General features: G+C 41.0%; 1 protein-coding gene across 2 annotated transcripts in view; it reads right to left on the bottom strand.

Annotated features, from left to right (window-relative positions):
• The window catches only part of LOC130606486 (contactin-4), a 341,120-nt gene that overhangs the window by 231,294 nt on the left and 90,692 nt on the right, over positions 1–19,134 (bottom strand). The gene's annotated exons all lie outside the window — the stretch shown is intronic.

Genomic DNA, 19,134 nt, shown 5'->3' with positions numbered 1-19,134 from the left:
TCCAAAATAATTGCTTTATTAGGCTTGATTAGCTGGTGTTGGTGATTAGAGAGTACTCTCCAAGTATCGCTTAAATCTGGAAGATCCAGTGACTGACACAGGAGGAACGTGCCAGGACAGGAGCTGGTGCTGACAGGCATGATGCAGATGACATGCTGTGGGCCGTGGGACCTGGCAGTGCTGGCACAGAGCAACCAGAGGGAACACACAGTTGCCCAGAACAGCAACGTTCAAGCTTCCCTGGGAAATTCTGAACAATTGGCTTTTTTTTTCTTTTTGGCATTCAGATTTTATTACACTGAGCCACAGTCCCAGATACATGCATTGAAAACTGCATGCATCTATTATCTCTATTTATTACACAAAACCACAATGATGCCTTAACAGTCCCTTTCACTGCGCTTCCATTAGCAAAATACTGGCATGACTTCCTCTCCCACTCCCCCAATGACAATTATAAAATATACCCCCTAACTACTTCTGTTTTTCAAAAGTACATTTTCCTAATATTTAATTTATAAATCATTTCCCACATGTATTAGTAATAAATGTTTAAAGGCGGCAGACAGGAATACAACAGGAAAGCATAATGCTTGCTGTTTACTAGGAGGCCTCATTAAAAAGGCATCAAGAGCAAGGAAAATAAAAACAACCTTGTGAACCTTTGTAATCAGTCTCAAAAGAAATGTCACACTGAAGACATCAAGGCAGAAATGTCTCAGCCCATTCTAGTGCCAGAGATTAGAAAAAAAAACGAACCAGCTCACTACACCTTTTGCACTCCTCAGCTCTCACACTTCTTACCGGGCTCCCAGACGCAGTTACAAAATGCTTCAGATGCCAGATTTTACATGAAAGTTGCAAAAACATGACTCAGCCAAACAGCAGATCTGGTAAAGCTAAAATGCAACATGGAAAATCACCACCCTGTACTCAATTTGATTAAATTTGGTTAAATGAGTCTTTGCACTATTACTACTGAGCTCCCCTGTTCCATGTGAAAAAAACGTGGGTGCCTCTCCAGAACTCGTGTTCAGTGCAACACCCGAGATCTGGTGCTTGCATCATTTTTTCCAGTGAGCTGTGGCCAGCAGCTCCAAGAAGCAACCAAAGCCAAGTTTCAAGGATCTGTATGAATGCTTTCAGGGCACATCCATCAAAGGCATTACTGCCATCACAGCCTAACTAAGCTCAGTAAAAACAGTAGGCATGGCAGCAGGGATGTCTGTGCAACACAACACATACCCATACCCAGGGCCCCAGCAGCTCTGAGCCCACAGGTACAGCACCCAGTGACTTTGCTTTGGTAGTCACTGAGCCAGCTATATTAATGCATGGCCATCCACTGTGTAATAGCACCCTCACACACAGCACAGACAAACCCTTGAAGCTGGAAGTATACATGTGTGTACACGTTATCCTTTTCTACCCCCTCGCAGTTCTTGAAGACATTCATTTTGGAAACGATAAGGCCACAGAGATGGCAGATGGCTGCCACACATACACGACCCTAACAGAGCCACGCAATGGCAGCAGCTCCAAGCCACTCACAGCACAGACCTCACCCATCACCAGCTCGCCTCTTCTCCATGGTGTTACAGCCCAGCAACTGCTATGGCATGTGAGAGGTGTCTGAACATATCTTAAATTCACAGCTCTTTCAGGGGAAAAAAAAAATTGCACCCCTAAAAGCCCTGATGAGAAGCTGCCATCCAAATCTGTTTTCATCCATTTAAAAGCCTATAAACTTTAGTGCTGTTTATTGGCAGATCAGCCTGCTGAGAGCTAACACTTTGCTAAAGGCTGGCCGGCATGCACGTCGGTGCGCTTTCACAGGGTGCTCCCACAGAGCCACACAGAGCCCTCAGTAGGCTTCAACTGCATTTTAACAACCCTTTTGGCACATTCCTGGTTGGTTTTGCCATGCCATTTTCTGTGCAAACTATAGCTTCCAAGATTAAGAAATACATCTTCCACCTCCTCCCTATCCTTCTCCTTCCTCCCCACCCACAAAGCACTTCTACATTTTCTTGCATGAGAGACCCCAGTTCTGGTAAGCACCCACAGCAGTGGGAGAACAGGCACAAGCACTGCTTTCCAGGTGAGCTGCTGCTTGCAAAGCATCCTCGCTCCCAGCTGCTGCAATGCCAGCCTGCAAGTTGCCTCTGCTGCAGAGACCAGCTCCTCCTCTCCCCCTCCCTGTGCTCTCTTATCCTGTTTTGCACAAACTTATGCTGGCTTAGAAATGGACATAGTGAAAATTGTTTAAATTCATCAGAAAGAATAACTCCTAATGGTCTTTGTCACATCAGCTTGGGTAATCTGCTGCATGCAAGCGCAGCTCACCTGGAAGGACTGTGTAATTAATACAATCCCTCTCTCCACTGGAAGTGCCATAATTACTTTCACATGTTAGGTGTCATCAGAGCATGTTAGTAATGAAGGAAAACCTATTTCCCATACCAAATGAAATAAACTCTGCTGCCTCTTCTCCTCTGCTTTCCCAAGTAACCTCTTGCCCACAGCAGAGATGAATGCCATCCACACAGAGCCACAAGCCAGGGGTTACCCATGACTCCCCCCCAAGCACCACAATTACCATCACAGCCCCTGGTCTAGACCTCTCCATAAGTTTAATAAATAGCTCTAAAAATTCACTAATTACCCTGAATAGGAAATTGGGACAGGAAAGTTGTAATAGATCATCTCCCCACGCAAGTTCCATCCTCACTCATGATTCCTTAGACCAAGTTATTGAATCTGCTGATACATGGGTGTATTTAGCTTAACAGAAACATGCAAGAGATATGGTTGTTAACAATTTCTCACAGGGAATGTGTGGTTTTCACAGATATTGTACCCCAAAATCAGGTAGAATCTACAACAAAAGGGAGTAAGAAAATTAAAGGAAGATTCCCAGCTTCATTTTGCAGTATCGCCTACCAACTTCTTCACCTTCACCGTTAATAAAAAGAGAACTGGGGTAGGAACTTACATAATTCATTTGAATTTATGTAGACTAATTACTTTTCTGCAACCAGTGTTGCACAGGCTCTTTGGCGCTGATGAACTGCTCTTTACTAACCCTGCCTGGTCTGTCTGCAGCAACAGATGGGAGCAAAATGGCTTCTGTAAATCAGAAACAAGTGACAGCAACTAGATTATTTCACAGTCCTGTGAAAAAAATCTCAGGTAAAACTCACATTAGAATGTCATTAGGATTTCTGCCTGAAATATTGCTTTACATAAATTTTGTAGTATAATGGTTATTAAAACCTCAATACAAAAAAGAGACCTAATCAGTTCAGTAATACCCTCCCCTAATTTGCTTATAAGTTAAATCATATTTTTAAAAATAGATTATGATATATTGCAAGAGAGACTCCCTATTTTAATAACTTATCTTTAGATACGGAGAACAGCATTGCTAAAATACTAAAAATGTTAAAATGAAATTTCAGAATTATGAAAGTGCTGAAGTATTTCAATTTTCCATTACATGCACTTCAATTTTGCAAGATGGGTTTCAATTAAATCAGTCACTGCACTCAACTTTACAGCTGCCAAAGGCAAGTTATATCTGAGAAGGACAAAGTTTTAAAAAGAACCTTTAGGACTACACCAAATAAAGTAATTTAAGGAATAAAAATATCGTGGGTTTTTTTGGCCAGACCAGTTAAATCAGAAGACAACCTGAGGGTCCCCTAGTACTACTACTGGGACAGAAAATTAACACCAGACTTACATAGTACCGCAGTATTAAACTGGAGAGCTACATTACCTAGGAAGGAAAATTTTACTTACAATACCAGATGCCCTTGTATTTGGTAAATGCTACCTTTTATCCATTTTAGCTTAATTTCAAGCCTCCGTGGATTTCTTCTTTTCTTCTAACCAACACAAGCGGCTAAAGCCTTTCCTTTTCAAGCATGCTCTTTGAGCTGCTGGTCTCCCTTGCAGTGATGCTTTACAAATGGAACAGCTTCAACATCTCCACCAGTCTAAACCCCTGAGAAATCCATGTGTATTCATTTCTTTGAAATTATTTCAGAAGGAAAAAAAAAAAAAAAAAAAGGCACTTCCTTACTTTGTGTTGTATTTCAGAAAGTTTAAATGGTGCAATATCCTATTCCTTTTCAACGTGCCACAGAGTGCTAAATGGTAAGAATTACATTACTGCCACTGCTTAGATCTTGGCTGATAAGGTGAGCCTTTTACATTTATACTGACTTCTGAAAAAAGCTGTTGCTATACTGGTCTAATAATTAATAATTCATGGAGCCAAATTACAGCTCTAGGAGGATACAGCCATTTTTACTGGTTCTTTCACATTCCTCTGATTTATGTATGACTAAGTAGGAGACTGAGCAAAGGAAAAAAATTAAAACTTAACATTTCAGGTTTAAAATTAAATTGCTATTCCATATTCAGAAAGGATGGATGGAATGGGATATAACAATGCTTCTTTTGAGACAAGCACGTGCACAAAATCTCTGAACATACATTATTTCACACAAAAATAGCTCTTGCCACTACTAAAACTGTAGCTATCTAAAACTTGAAATATTTATCACTAATGGGACTTCTGGCACCATGGGAGTGCAACAGAACACACTAATATTTGTGATATTTTCACAGTAGTCCTTCTTTCATATTGTTTTTGATGAATGGACTAATTTTTCTGCACCCTGTATCTATTCTCCCATTGTTAAAGGCACATTTTTATTGATCCATGTACAGAACAAGATCCTAAAAGACAAGAATCAGAAAAGGAATCAATTTTGTCTGCTTTTTTTTTTCCCAGAAAAAAAACAAAGATGATTCATAAAATGATCTCTTTCTCAAGTCTACTGAGCACACCCTAGCTGACATTTTCAAAAGTGCCTAAAAGTGTTCTGAAGGGTAAGAACACAGACTATGATAAAAACAAAACAAACAAAAAAGAGTAGTCATCTTAAAACACAGGCATTTACTGGGGCTTTCAGAAGTTCTTAGTCCAATGAAGCTTTTTATTGACATGTTTTCCTACATTTCATCCTGAGACACTCACCCTGAAGAAATGCTGTCTTGGATCTTGGGAGAACAAGACTTTTTTATGTGGATACACCAGTCTCATGTTGAAAGCATCCAAAACAGCATCGACCTATGTCGATCTTGGTCAAATCGGTATTTCAGCATTGCTAAATAGGAAATTTTGAAGGGCTTTTTACAGTTTTTGTTATTACCAATTCAAAGATGAATTATTGTCACTTAATGGTTTGAGAAACTATTACCTCTACACAGCTACTACAGACTGTAGAAACACAACTCTTTCAAAGAGATGGTCTAAAAGATCAGTATTGCCTTGCCAGCTCTCTGGTTCATGGTTTTATCCTCCTCAGCACACTTAGCTCTCAGGCTTTTTGATGGTTTATCTCAGTAGATGCAAATTCACAACACAACCACTACTCTGAGGCTCTGATTGGCTCTTAAAAAGCTAAAGCTGCCTTCTTCATTTTGGCCAAGCTGCTGAAAGCCTGCAAGAAGCACCTTTTTTTATTAAAAAGCCTAAGGCCGAACTAAACCATTAAAGTTTCTGGTTAGCACATGTTTTAGAGCTGCAAAATATGTTTGAACAATCATATATCTTCAATGGAAACAACTGGAAGTCCTCCTGTGTAAGGGATTCAACTGAAATACAATGTTTGGCAGCGCAATAAGAAAACTGATAATTTCTGAAAGATATCTCATTGTTCATATGGGTTGCTGAATTCCTGGCTATTTGCTCAGCCTTTGGTTTGCGCATCACAAACAAAAATCTCAGAAAACTTAATTACTGCAGCGAGACTGTTTAACCTTTTCAACAAGAAAATAAATAATAATTAAAAAAAAAAATTGCCAAGAATGAAGAAACTTATTACCTTGTTTTCTGTGAAAATGTATAAGGGCAAAATTTTCATAACTGTTCAAATAATTAAGTCTTAAATTGATGCTTAGCTTCCCAAGAGCCCAAGTTACTTTGAAAGTTGTTGATTCCATAGCATACACAAAAATCTAGCAGTTTTAAATTACCACTATCTATTTATATCTTACTCATTTTGAGCTTCAATATCTAGTGATATGAAGTTATTTAAGCACAATTTTGGAGCTCCTGCCCATGTTTGGCCACACTGCACAGAAGTATTTACATCCACAATCATGCTTTAACATAAACAGCAGCAAAATAAGCTAGAAGGTATTGCAACAGATTGTTCTGCTGGAAAACAAAATCATCCAAAGTAACCCAAAACAAAAACTTCACTAACCTGTCAGAAAAGAAATATTAAGTATCTACCAGAGACAACTGTTAAATGTGTTAACTCTAACATTAATTTACTCAATTTTGTACTAAAGATGAGAGCACAAGAACATCATTGTGAGTACTTGTGTATCCCCTCTGAGATTGGCTAATTACTTCTGCTAGACTGATTAAGATTTTTACTCACTGCACATTCACAATAAAATACTGCAATAGGTTGTCCATAGAGTAGTGGAGTTCTTGGAGATGCTCAACTCTCAAATACTCAAATGGAAAAGTCCCCGAGCAACCTGACCTAACCAAATGTGCCTGGAACAGGAGGCTGAAGTAAATGACCACCAGATCTCACCCAACCCACATTATTCTATGATTTTAACAGCAAAATAGACACAAAACCTCCCGGGTGTCAAGACACTGAAACTGGGAATGAGCAGAGAAAAAGTGGATACACACAGGCACACTTGTGTATTAAAAAAACCCATCACACACGAAGACTTACTGGGAGCAGTTCATTCAAAGAACTTGAGTTACTTATTAAATCTATTATTCTGATATAAAGTGATTTGTTTTGTTGCTAAGACTAAAAGATACATTTAAAATGAAAAGGGTTGTTAACACCAACAGGAGTCAATAACGTTCAGTACATGGAAATATTCAGCACCCAGGGGCAGTTTCCCTAACTTCAACGAAGCTTTCAAATTAAGTCCTGACATCGTATTTGGCCAATAAGTGACTGATCTGATCATGCTGGAGAGCAACTAGAGAGGTGGTGGGTTAGTGTTAATTTACCACAATTCAGTTTTAAAATCAGTTTCGTTTATGTTAATTCCTGAGGAACCTGAAACCTTGTTTTTGTCTCCTGAAAAGGCTCAAAGTGCAATATAATTGGAGAGCCGCTGCAGCTAATAGAGTAAAATAGCAGGAGATACCTCGGGGAAGTATTACATCGTTTTGTAAAGCAGAAACATCACAGAAAAACCTCTTAGGAGAAGTAGTAACCTTATACTCAAAGAATCTAATTCAAGGTGAATTTAGATGCAGATTTTTATCAAATACTATTTCTTTTCACTAACAATTTTGTTTATGCCTGTCCTGGGTTCAGCAGTAGCAGTCATGTTTCTCCTCCTTGGTAGCTGGTGCAGTGCAGTGTTTTGACTTTCGGCTCGGGAACAGAGCTGATAGAGATGTTTTGGTTTGGCCAAGGACTTTGTGAGCCTCATGCTCTGCCAGGGAGGAGGGGAAGCTGGGAGGAAGCAGAGACAGGACACCTGACCCAAACTGACCAAAGAGCTATTCCATACCACAGCACGTCATGCCCAGGATGTAACTGGGAGTTAGCCGGAAGGGCTGGGAGATTGCAGGGTTGGAGGAGGTATCGGTCAGAGCTTAGTCGGGTTTGGGGGGCGAGTTATCGGTCGGCTGGTGGTGAGATGTTGTATTCTTTTCCCTTGTTATTTCCTTTATCATTATTATCATTGGTGGTAGCAGTAGTGATTTGTGTTATACCTTAGTTACTAAACTGTTCTTATCTCAACCCGTGGGAGTTGCATTCTTTTCGATTCTCCTCTCCGTCCCTCCGAGAGCAGGGGGAGGGCAAGAAAGGGGGGAAAGTGAGCGAACGAATTACCTGACTGGGTTTAAACCACGACAGTTCTTTTTGGCGCCCAACGTGGGGCACGAAGGGTTGAGATAACGACAGATTTGACTGGATTAATAGTCATTCGTCACAATGCTGATTTATTGGCTCTCAGAGTTGTTCTTGATCTCACAGCTTCAGACCGTTGTAACTTACGTAGAGCCGGTATTTGCTGTGATAGTGTTTATCAAGTGTGGGGCCTGGGCTAAGGTTCTTGTCTCACTCTGCTTTATGGCAATGGCTTGTAATACGGGTGGGCTCCAGCAGCAGGGCGGGACGGACGTGGCCGTGGACTTGTACCTGGCCGTCCGGCTGCTCTTCACCGTCCTGGCCCTCGCCCTACTCTCCATCTTCGTGAGGCTGCGGGGAACTGAGGGGGAGCGGTCCCGGGAGCCGGCGGCTGCTGAAGCGGCCCGGGAGAGCGGCCCCGGGCACCAAGCGGCGGCGGGAGCGGGGCCGGAGGCCGCCAGGGGACGGCTGCCGGTGGAGGAGGTCGGGGCGGTCGAGGAGCCGAAGGAAGCGGCTGCCGAGCAGCGGGATAAGGCAGCGGAGGAGCCGAGCCCCGCGGAAGAGCCGAGCCTCGCGGAGGAGCCGAGCCCCGCGGAGGAGCCCAGCCCCGCGACGGCCGAGAGCATTCCCCGGCAGCCGCCCGCCGAGCCCCAGGAGGATGCAGGAGACCACGCAGCACTTCCCAGCAAGGCAGAGGAGGAAGAGCTGGACTCAGGAAAAGAGAAGCTGGTGGTGGGAGAGCCGGCAAGCACAGCAGCTACACCAGCCCCAGTGACAAGTACAGCAGCATCGTTTGAGAGTTCTGAAGGTTTTGAATGGCCTTTGGGTATCCTTGGGACCTGCCTGCTGATTGTGATGGGGATCAGCATGTTGGCACACACACAGACTGTGTGCTACCCACAACCATTTTGTCTGATCTCAGAAGTTAAGCAGAGTCAGGTTTGGGTCTTGTCTGGGGTTAGACAACAATATAGGGGGACCAAGAGATTTTCCCCAAGGCTGGACAGTCATGAGTGGCAGGGTGTGTGGGACAGTATGGGCAAGTATCTAGTCCACTGGGCCCCTCCAGTGCTTTGGAAGCGTCGGAGATGGAAGGCAGCTGTATGGAGTCCCCAGCAACAAGCTGCAGAAACTGCTTAAGGGGACAGTGAATTATTTTGAGCCTGGTGGGCCCATGGCACTTCAGGCCATCAGAGCAGAGATGCAACATACAGATGGACTCATGATCGAGGGGTGGACTTAGCAATGGACACTATTGCCCAGGTTATTCACGAGTGTGAGCACTGCACACAGTCTCTCCTGCTCTGGAAGACTGTTACAAGAGGTGGAGCCTGACATCATGGACCAGATGGACTCAGCAGCTTTATAGGGACTGGTCCATGCACTAAGATAAGAGTGCACTGAGATAAGAGTGATGGTATATTGAAAATGTGGGATCTGAGCATGACGTGAATGGTATGGAATAAGGGGTGGATAATGTCCTGGGTTCAGCAGTAGCAGTCATGTTTCTCCTCCTTGGTAGCTGGTGCAGTGCAGTGTTTTGACTTTCGGCTCGGGAACAGAGCTGATAGAGATGTTTTGGTTTGGCCAAGGACTTTGTGAGCCTCATGCTCTGCCAGGGAGGAGGGGAAGCTGGGAGGAAGCAGAGACAGGACACCTGACCCAAACTGACCAAAGAGCTATTCCATACCACAGCACGTCATGCCCAGGATGTAACTGGGAGTTAGCCGGAAGGGCTGGGAGATTGCAGGGTTGGAAGGTATCGGTCAGAGCTTAGTCGGGTTTGGGGGGCGAGTTATCGGGTCGGCTGGTGGTGAGATGTTGTATTCTTTTCCCTTGTTATTTCCTTTATCATTATTATCATTGGTGGTAGCAGTAGTGATTTGTGTTATACCTTAGTTACTAAACTGTTCTTATCTCAACCCGTGGGAGTTGCATTCTTTTCGATTCTCCTCTCCGTCCCTCCGAGAGCAGGGGGAGGGCAAGAAAGGGGGGGAAAGTGAGCGAACGAATTACCTGACTGGGTTTAAACCACGACAATGCCTTCCCCCCCCCCCCCCCCCCCGACAGATTTAATGACATCCACTTCTCAATGTGAGCTGTATCTAGTATGTGCAGAGGGCAGCCTTGCTTCTCAGTTTATACATGCCAATAATTAGAAGCTTTGCAACTGTACTTAGCTTCACTTACTGTGATGAAAGATGCAGATGTCTGTTTTAAGAGCCTCTGATAAGCACTCAATTTGATCCGCCTGTACAAATACCCTACAACTTACACTGTGCAAAATTCCTTAACCCACTATTCACACACAAATACATGCTCCCAGCATTTAGACTTCTAAAGTGGGATTTTTAGCTCATGCAGAAGATCTGGGTGTACACCATAAACATCTCAGTAGCTGAACCACATTTTCCAAAGCCATTTAGGGCCCCATCGAGCTTCCAAGAAGAAATTCAAGTAGGCCAGCAATTGCTGACAGTACCCTAGATTGTGCTGAAGGACCTCTGAATATCTCTGCTGTTAATTTGTTTAAATTTATCCCAAAGTCCTAAAAGCCAGCAGCAGAAATGAGTTAGGCTCCCAGCATGAAAAAGTACATCCTAAATATACATATACAATGCATGTAAGCTAGTCACCTGAAATAAGCTAGTTGGCTTAAAGGTATTGCCATCAATTACAACACCATTACAATTGCAGCTTAAAAAGCTATTAGAAACTTCTGAAAATAGAGCTTCGTGGTTTCTGGAAGTGTTATGACAAATTTTTGATTATTTTAATAAGAATGATTACTTAAGCTTCCTTACATTGCTGAAAATCTTCTACTGACAATGGAATCGTCTTTTGTATTGGCTAAATAAATCAGCGCAGTATACAAGGGCAATAATATTTGGTTTTGGTCAGAAGATGAAAGCAAAGTCACAATGGAGAACACAAAAAATAATCACAGACATTTTAAAACATACATGTGTTCCCCAAACCAATTAAACGTGGTTTTGTCTTTTCTTAGTTTTAAACTGCTTCTGTACCTTTCTAGCTATGAAACCATCACAGTGGATAAAACACTGGGAGAAGGAAGCCTGTACAGCCCATTAACCTTGACACACACCAAGTTTATACAAGTGCCCAACAGGAATGAATTACCACCATCTCTGGTATCCTTATACACACATGTACTCATAACACCGAGAAAATTATTTTCCACCACAAAGGTAAAGGACTAATTCCATACAGAACTAGGCTAGAAGACATAGGGGTGCAGGAAATCAAGCATCCTTCTGATTAAATATATTTTAAATTAGTCTAATGCATTCATTGTGTTGGAAATGCCAAAGGATGCTCAGAGTATGTAAATGCTCATTCATAACTTTTCACTGATGTGCAAGTTATATTTGACATTAAAAGAATAAAAGAAGAAAGTCTCATGCTCAAATAAAGTTTATCTATTTTAGACTAAGGATGTGCAATGGGCACATCTACTAAGGCTATAGGGTAGGTCAGAAGTACAGCTGCACAGTTTTACCTTCTCTTCATAAACTCAAGGTTTTTGTATGGGCAAAAATCTTTCTTTTTTTTTTATTTTTTTCCTTTGATACAAGTCTAAGAAGAAGCCTATAGAAACATCTCCAGTATCAACTCTAAAAGTCTAGGTAGAGCTGTCTGTCAGCTGACCATAATACCACTAAGAGAGCATTAGGCAGACTGGCAAAAAGCCACATCCAGTTTGAAATGTGTACTGAAAGTTTCCTCTGTCAGATGAATCTTTAATCTATTTATAATCTACAATGTTTCCTCTAAACAGCACTCCATGTCTTACCTTGTATCATTTTTCCACATAAATGCCATGCCACAGAGCTAAAACTTATGTCCAAATAGAAAAGTAGATTTTCTTTTTTTAAAAGTGAAATGTTTAAGAGATTGACCTTATTATAATTTGATCTACAGCTATTATTACCAGAACAACCCAAAAGCAATTCCTGTCATCTTCCCTGCTGCAGTGTTTTAGAAGCCAAACCCTGCTACAAAAGAAAAAAACCAAAACAAAACTCAACCCAGTTATTTCCTTTTTTACACATCTTTTGATTAGAAAAAACAAAATACTGACAAAAATTATTACATATCTTCTGACACATCCCTGCAGGAATAAGGGTCTTCAACCCACGTTCTTGTGAAATTTGTTTTGGTAATTAACCTCATATTTTGCCATCTCTTCAGACAAGTAGAATTTATCCAAATCTAAAGAAGTCAGTTCTCATCTTCCCTTCCTGAGCCATTACAGATAGCCCTCTGTTCTGCTCCCCAGATTTCACCCTTCACTCAAGAGACAGAGGAACTGGAGCATCATTGTTGGGTAAAGGAATTTTAGGTTATATAGCATAGCAAGAGTAGTGGTTTAAAGATTTTTAGCAGCAGGGGTAAGAAAACACTGTTGTGGATGCAAATGTAAACATTAGGGCTATTCCCACTCACATACTTTGCTAACAGCCCTCTAAAGTAGCAGACACTCAGAAATTAGGTTTCCTTGCATACACCTTCAGCATGTCTGGTTATATAGAACAGAAGTAAATTAGCATCAAGCAAGTTACCAACTACAAAGAGCCTTTCAATTGCTATTTTACCCTTGTACTACAATCTACACCGTAGTTATTTTCTTTCAGAAGCTACAGAAATGTAACAAAAAAAAAAGTGTGCTGAGGTTTCACTGTGATTATTAATGACCTTTCTATGCATCTGATTACGCACCATTCACAGTAGCCAAATTTAAGCCAAGCTTCTTATGCTGCATGCTCATTCAGCAAAGAGATACGGTTTCAGCTCTCATCTCGCAGAGCTGCACATGATAGTAGCTAGCTTCTGGAGTTGAATTTTGAGTCGTTGGTAGCACTCACAAGCCTCACCTGAGACAGAGACCACCCACCCATGGCACTGCATGAACCACAGTCCTTGAACAAGAGCTTAGAACATAAACTAAGAGAATGAGAAAAAGTCCAGCTGTGATCGAGTCCCCACATGATGTACATTGTATGTTATAAGGGGGTCTGGTTAAAAGATATTGATTGTTCTGTTCACTCATTAGACAAGAGTTTTCATCTCAAAACCTCAAAGGCCTGACCTTTCCTGGACACAAGGCATCCAGGTGAGGAGGAAAATACAGCTCCACACAGCAAAACTACATAGGGAAGGCCACGGAGATGGAGCGTGACCGAGAGAAGCAGACAGTGCTTAGCATCCCATTAACATCCTCTGCATTACAGCACAACCCAGTACTGATGTTCCTGATATTCAGATAGAGAGGATCCTGATCCATTTGGTGCCTATCAGATAGCAGGGATATAGGGGGAAATCTTTATCTGCTTTGTGTAATGTTGCTGGATAAAGTATATTCGGAATTCAAGCCTTATGCTGGTAGTTTTGCTATTTTTGTTACTCCGGTGATGCATCGGCCCTCTATCTGCATCTCACATAGTTGAGAAACAGAGGAAGGCAGCAACTCAGCAGCTATGTAGGACAACAGCAGAGTGAGACGTTTCATGCTGAAAACAGCAAGCCTGGAAATGCAGCAATCCTGGCAACAACACTGTACATAGCCTCACTGCAACAGTAAAAAGACTTTAGAGAGTCTGGTTATTTTAGTTGTAAATACTTGAAATACTCATGTCTGAGACAACATGATGCTGAATATTTCCATTCACACCTGTGATAATTATGCCTGACTGATACAGTAATTATTTGTTATGATGCTGCTAAAACATTACATTTTACTGTGCATATTTAAGCAAGAACATCTTCACTACTTTTCATATGATTGACAAAAATACACACTCCTAAGAAAAAAAAATCATCCCGTCTCTTTATGCTTCTCTGGTTCAACCAAGTTTCAAACCAGTGCTATGACTCCTCCGATCTTCTGGAGTCAGACACCAGTAAGGAACAGAGGAAAGGATACAGTCCTTAGTCCTTAGTGTTTGTTTTATTCCAAAATTTAAGACTACCTTTTCGTTGACATTCATAATTTTTAATCTCAGATATAGATATGTGGATATTTCTTTAATATCTTCCTTTTCGTAGGTCATTTTTGCATTATATTTAAATATTTTCTCAAAAATATACTGAATGAGAGCTTATTACTGGACATTTATTCAGATGTTTGGGGATCAACATGTCATGACACACAAGCAGGCTGGCAGAGAAGTTTGGCAATGTACTGTGAGAGGGGAATTGTAGCTAGGTAGGACAAACTGCTCCTCTTCAACAGAAATACAAGCTAGATGAACATCTGGAACAAACCCAAAGCATGTAATATGCCCAAGAAATTCAGTTACTCAAAAGAGATTTTTCTTTTGTTTTACAGTATGTCATCCCATTTTATGACTTTGCAGAATTCAGCTGACAACATTTTTTACAGTTTCACACTAGGAAAACTGTTAAATACTACTAGAAAGAAAAGTCAAGTCAAGAGAAAGCCCTGCTGCCAGCAGCGTAAGTTTTGATTCAGAGAGAATGCTGTCTGATTGGGGGAGCCAGACACTGTTCCTGGAGCTTCTGGTTTACTCCTTGACAGGAATGCTTTGGACTTGGCTCTAAGCTTTTAGACAACAAGACAGCCATTCAAAATGAAGCAGTCGGAGGAACAATGCTAATTATGCCCTCCCTGCCCCTTCCCTCAATTTAATATCTTTTAAAGATTATAAAGTTTAGGACAATAAAGACTGTAAGGACTGAACTTTCCCTCACAGTCAGGCAAAGTTTGAGACCAGCAGGCTTGTCTGGAGGAAGCACAAGGGCAGCAGGGAGAACTACTCAAATATGAAAAGAAACTAAAAGAAAACCTGATTAACTTCTCACTTTCATATTCTTACAGAGACACTCAAATAGATCTCAATTTTTATAGCTTTTAAGGGCAACACATCATGAAACTTAGTCTTTCAAACTGAATTTAAAGGCATCCTTAAATTATAGAAAAAAAGGCCTTTGTTCCCACAAGACAGCAATCAGAAACAGACTCACCAAATGTGGCCGGTTTGAGTCTAGGCAATTTTACTTTCAATACAAAAGAATCCTCCTCATGCAAAGTCTTTGATTAATTATTTTGCATCAGGAAGAATGAATCTTTTTTTAATTGTAGCAAAAAAAAATTCTTTATTGATTGAAATGTCATTTAAAGTAAGACATATGGAACCAAAATCATTTCTGTTCTTTCCAAATTAAGCATACAAAACCAAAATTTAAGCTGCACATAAAATGCCATGTATTGCATGAAATGAATTTCCAATAATAGTAACTACTTTATATTGGTACAAACAAACTTTGTCTTAATTAGATTGACCTTTAGAAAGCTTCTCAGGCATTTGAGGATTGTAAATACTTTAAGTATGTATGATTCATTCACATTTCTGTCTGTCCAGACAACTTTGAAAGCTTTGAAGCACAGAGCTGGGGCCAATTCAACCCATCCTACAACTCACCTGGGTCAATCCAGCCAGCCCTGGATGAGTTTCATCCCTTCTGACTGCACAGATTTGGAGTGATTTCAACCTTGCCCTCACATCCACATGGATGCAAAATACAGTAGGAGCTGCATTTACTTGTAAGATAAGCAAATGTTTCATGGGGTTGAAAATGAATTGGCTTTGCTGTACTCAAGAGGTACAGTTCAATTATTTGCCCGCAGATAATGAAATTTCTTAAGATTGGTGCTTTTAAGCATGAGCATAGAGACTAGAGAATATAGACATACATACACACATGTCTCTTCCCATGGAGATAGTCCATTTAGATTATCCCTCAGTTTATGTGTGTTAACTTCTGAAACATCCCACATCCACACGGGTAACTTGCAGATTCCATCTCAGAGCAATTTTCTTTTATTGATGCTGAGTTTATCCTTGCTAGATTGAGGAAGTGAATTGGATATAAGGGAATTTATTTCACCAGTTTATGATGCTGTTTCACAGTGTGTGGACCCCACACATCAGAGGATAACAGAGCTCATGTTTCAATGCTCAGATTTGTCATCTCCCTCTCTCCACCTCTTTGTCTGATCGACCACTGCACAGACCTTGCGACCAGCATAACAGAAAATAACAGATGATCTTACTCAGCAAGCGAGGGCAGTAGAATTTGGAATAAAACCAACAAATTTAGTAACAATCCCCAGACTTTACCCGAAATGGAGAACAACAGAGATGGATATATATTTTACCAAGGTCTAGAAAAACTAGAGCCTGATCCTTAAAATTATTGTTTGTATACACAACTACACCAACTACAACCCTGCCCAGACTGCCTGCTACACGTAGGTATGTGCAACCTTCCCTTCAAAGGCTGTTTGCATCTTAAGGATTCATCCCTGCCAGCAGAGCAAGCATCAGCTGTTGCAACTCACTTTCACCTGCATCCACAGAAAGCCTATTCCACCTCACCACCGCACGCACCCCTGATTGTTCACTTGAAACTGTCAGTTTAAAACATTTCACTTATGAACTTTAGCTCTAACTAGACTAAAAAGGCTGTGAGTGTTCCTGGCAATAAGGGAAGATTAAGGCCAGGAAGGACAAGAAAGTATCATAAAAATAACAGTGTATAATTGGGTAGCCTGCCACAGCCAGTGAAGAGAAATGAACAGGTCAAGCAATGGAGAACCAGGAGAAACGACCTTAAAAAGTTCTGTCTGGGGACAGACTGCCGATGGTCTCATCAGCATTCAGCTCCACCGCCACAGTCTGGAGGAGGAAACATAATGTAGAAAATGGAAAGGCGGGAGATAGAAGAGGAGTGGGGACAAAAACATCTTTCTTAATTCGGCCAGGGAGGAGATGGAAACCAGCTGCCTGCAGCCTCGTTTGTTCTTTATATGAGTCCTCTGGTCTGCGACCCACCCACTAATATATTTTCAGTATCACATATAATCTTTAATAAGAAAGATTAGTGACTTACAAAGAAAACAGTTGGCAGAAAGGTGCTGCCAGATCTTCAACTGCATACACCTATTGTTTCATGCAAAGCAAGAGGGGCTTTGGGAGGGATTTCCAACAATGCTCTGCAGATTGCGGTGCTCAGTGATTTTCAGCAAGAGCCAGACACCAATCTACCTTTTATGTCTTCGAAAATCTCCTTTTACTTGTAAGCTTTCCAAGATAGATTGTTGTTTTTCAGGTGTTTATATAGCTCCTTCAGCATCTGGGGGTTACAGCAACATAAAGCGATACTGAGAATTGGTTATTTTCTGTCATCTAGCTTTTCCATCAGCTTTTACAGCTTTTTATAATGAAAAAAGATTTTTTGGGGAAAAAGGACAATTTTGTAAATGAGTACATATACACAATTTTCATATGTGCTTGCAGATTATCAGCAAAAAACTGAAAAACTCCAGATTTTTTTTGTTTTCTTCAGGAATCTGTATTTCAACCACAATGCTTTTGCCTGAGTATTTTCAATGAGGAGTTATCTTTCTCAATTTTAGTTCTAAGCTTTTCCAACAACAGAGAAAATAAGCTGCTGGCTTAACAAAGCAAGAAAATCACACCCAGCTAGCAGTCCCTGCATATAGGGAGGATGGATGCTCTGAGATCGTGGATTGTACAGGAGCAGCTTCCTCGACAGGAGCCGAAGTCCTGATGATACCCATTCCACATACACGGCAGCATACATTACCTAGAAGAGATTCGGGTGTAATTGCACCTTCTAAAGTAGCATCTGCCCAGCAGCCAAAGAGATTCTATTTCCAATTTCCCTTACTTCACTGCAATGAGTTCACCATTAGACAATGATCTTAATCTGACTAAAGATACAAGATAAGAACTTCCTCATAACTTCGATCTCTGCACAAGGAGTGAACAGTGATGGAAAAACTGGCAGTGCTGCTTGCCTTCAAACTCACTTAACTTTCTCATGCTCTGGCATGAGTTTTGATTCAAAACTTCAGATAACGAACAGCGCAGACTTCCTGCACACACGTAGTTATTCATACATTAAGATTTATTCCCCACACTGTTGCTTCAATGACATAAAAAATTATTCATTTTCAGCAGGGATAAGAACTCCTTTAAGAAAATGCCATCCCCAGATGACATAAATATGCAAGAAGACAATCAAATATTCTCACCAGGCAGGTTCCCTTCTACTCTGCTCAGGTCAAAAAAGAAGACAAACCGTAGGAGGTAAACCCATATCTGCTTTGCCATATGTCACCCTATCATACTTCTCAGACTAGTTATCTCTTTCAAATGTCGTTAAAAATAACTGTATTGAAAAACACCTTAAGATCACAGCATCTGTGGTGCTTCTGACCCATGGTATTTAGGTCTATAAAAGATTTTCACCAATATGCTATAAAAGAGCAGGTACGCGCTCCATCCATAGATATGCACAACTTGGCCCTGCAAGGTGATGACAGCCCTCAGCTCTCATCAGCGTTAAAGTGATGAAGATGCTCAGCAAACCCATAAGATCTGCCCTGCACTAAATAAAAAGTTACATGTTTAGTTCCAGATGCTGCTCAAGTCTCTCCTACACAACTTGTCTAACTTCTCGCTGCAGCTAACAGAAATGTGAGACACATCACCACTGTAGTCTTTTCATATTAATAAACAACAATTAAGTGAAGCATTCACAGTGCATTATTATTGCATTTATAAGGCTTTTAAACAAGCCTATGGGCTGAAACCTGTGCAAAACCTAAAGAAAAACCATCTGGCCTATTTCTCCTATGGAAAGTTGCATGAAATCAATGCTGGACTTGCTGCTTCCTAAATCATCTTGAATTCACCTATCTCTGCTCTATGTGACGTATCTGCCATAGTGGGCACTTCATCTCACAGGTCCCTTACTTCGCAGGTCAGGAGCCTGGCATTTTCACTGAAAGGTCACCAAACCTCATCCTGACTTTTTTCCCTTCCACCCCCACAGCTCACTGTTTTTCTGGAAGTTTGGCTGAGATTTACAAGGCATGAGATCTGAGGGGCTTTAGAAATGTGAGGAAATCCATGTGACCATTCTTATATAAGTTGATTATCCAGTGCTCATTTTCACATAGGGATTACTTCAGAAAGGATGAACAATCACATTAACAAATAGCTCTGGCACTTCTAAAACACACACTAGCACCTTGAGTTTTTAACAAGTCTTATTTTGCAAATGGAATCCAATAAATATCAAGAAATATTGGTTTTGGTGAAAGAATCATTGTATACTTCATATACTTAATTCATTTTAG

Source organism: Pezoporus wallicus, unplaced genomic scaffold (assembly GCF_028554395.1).
Source record: "Pezoporus wallicus isolate ANWC-B61680 ecotype Strahan unplaced genomic scaffold, APGP_CSIRO_Pwel_v1 contig_7073, whole genome shotgun sequence".
NCBI lineage: Eukaryota > Metazoa > Chordata > Aves > Psittaciformes > Psittacidae > Pezoporus > Pezoporus wallicus.
This window is presented reverse-complemented; position numbering and strand designations above follow the sequence as displayed.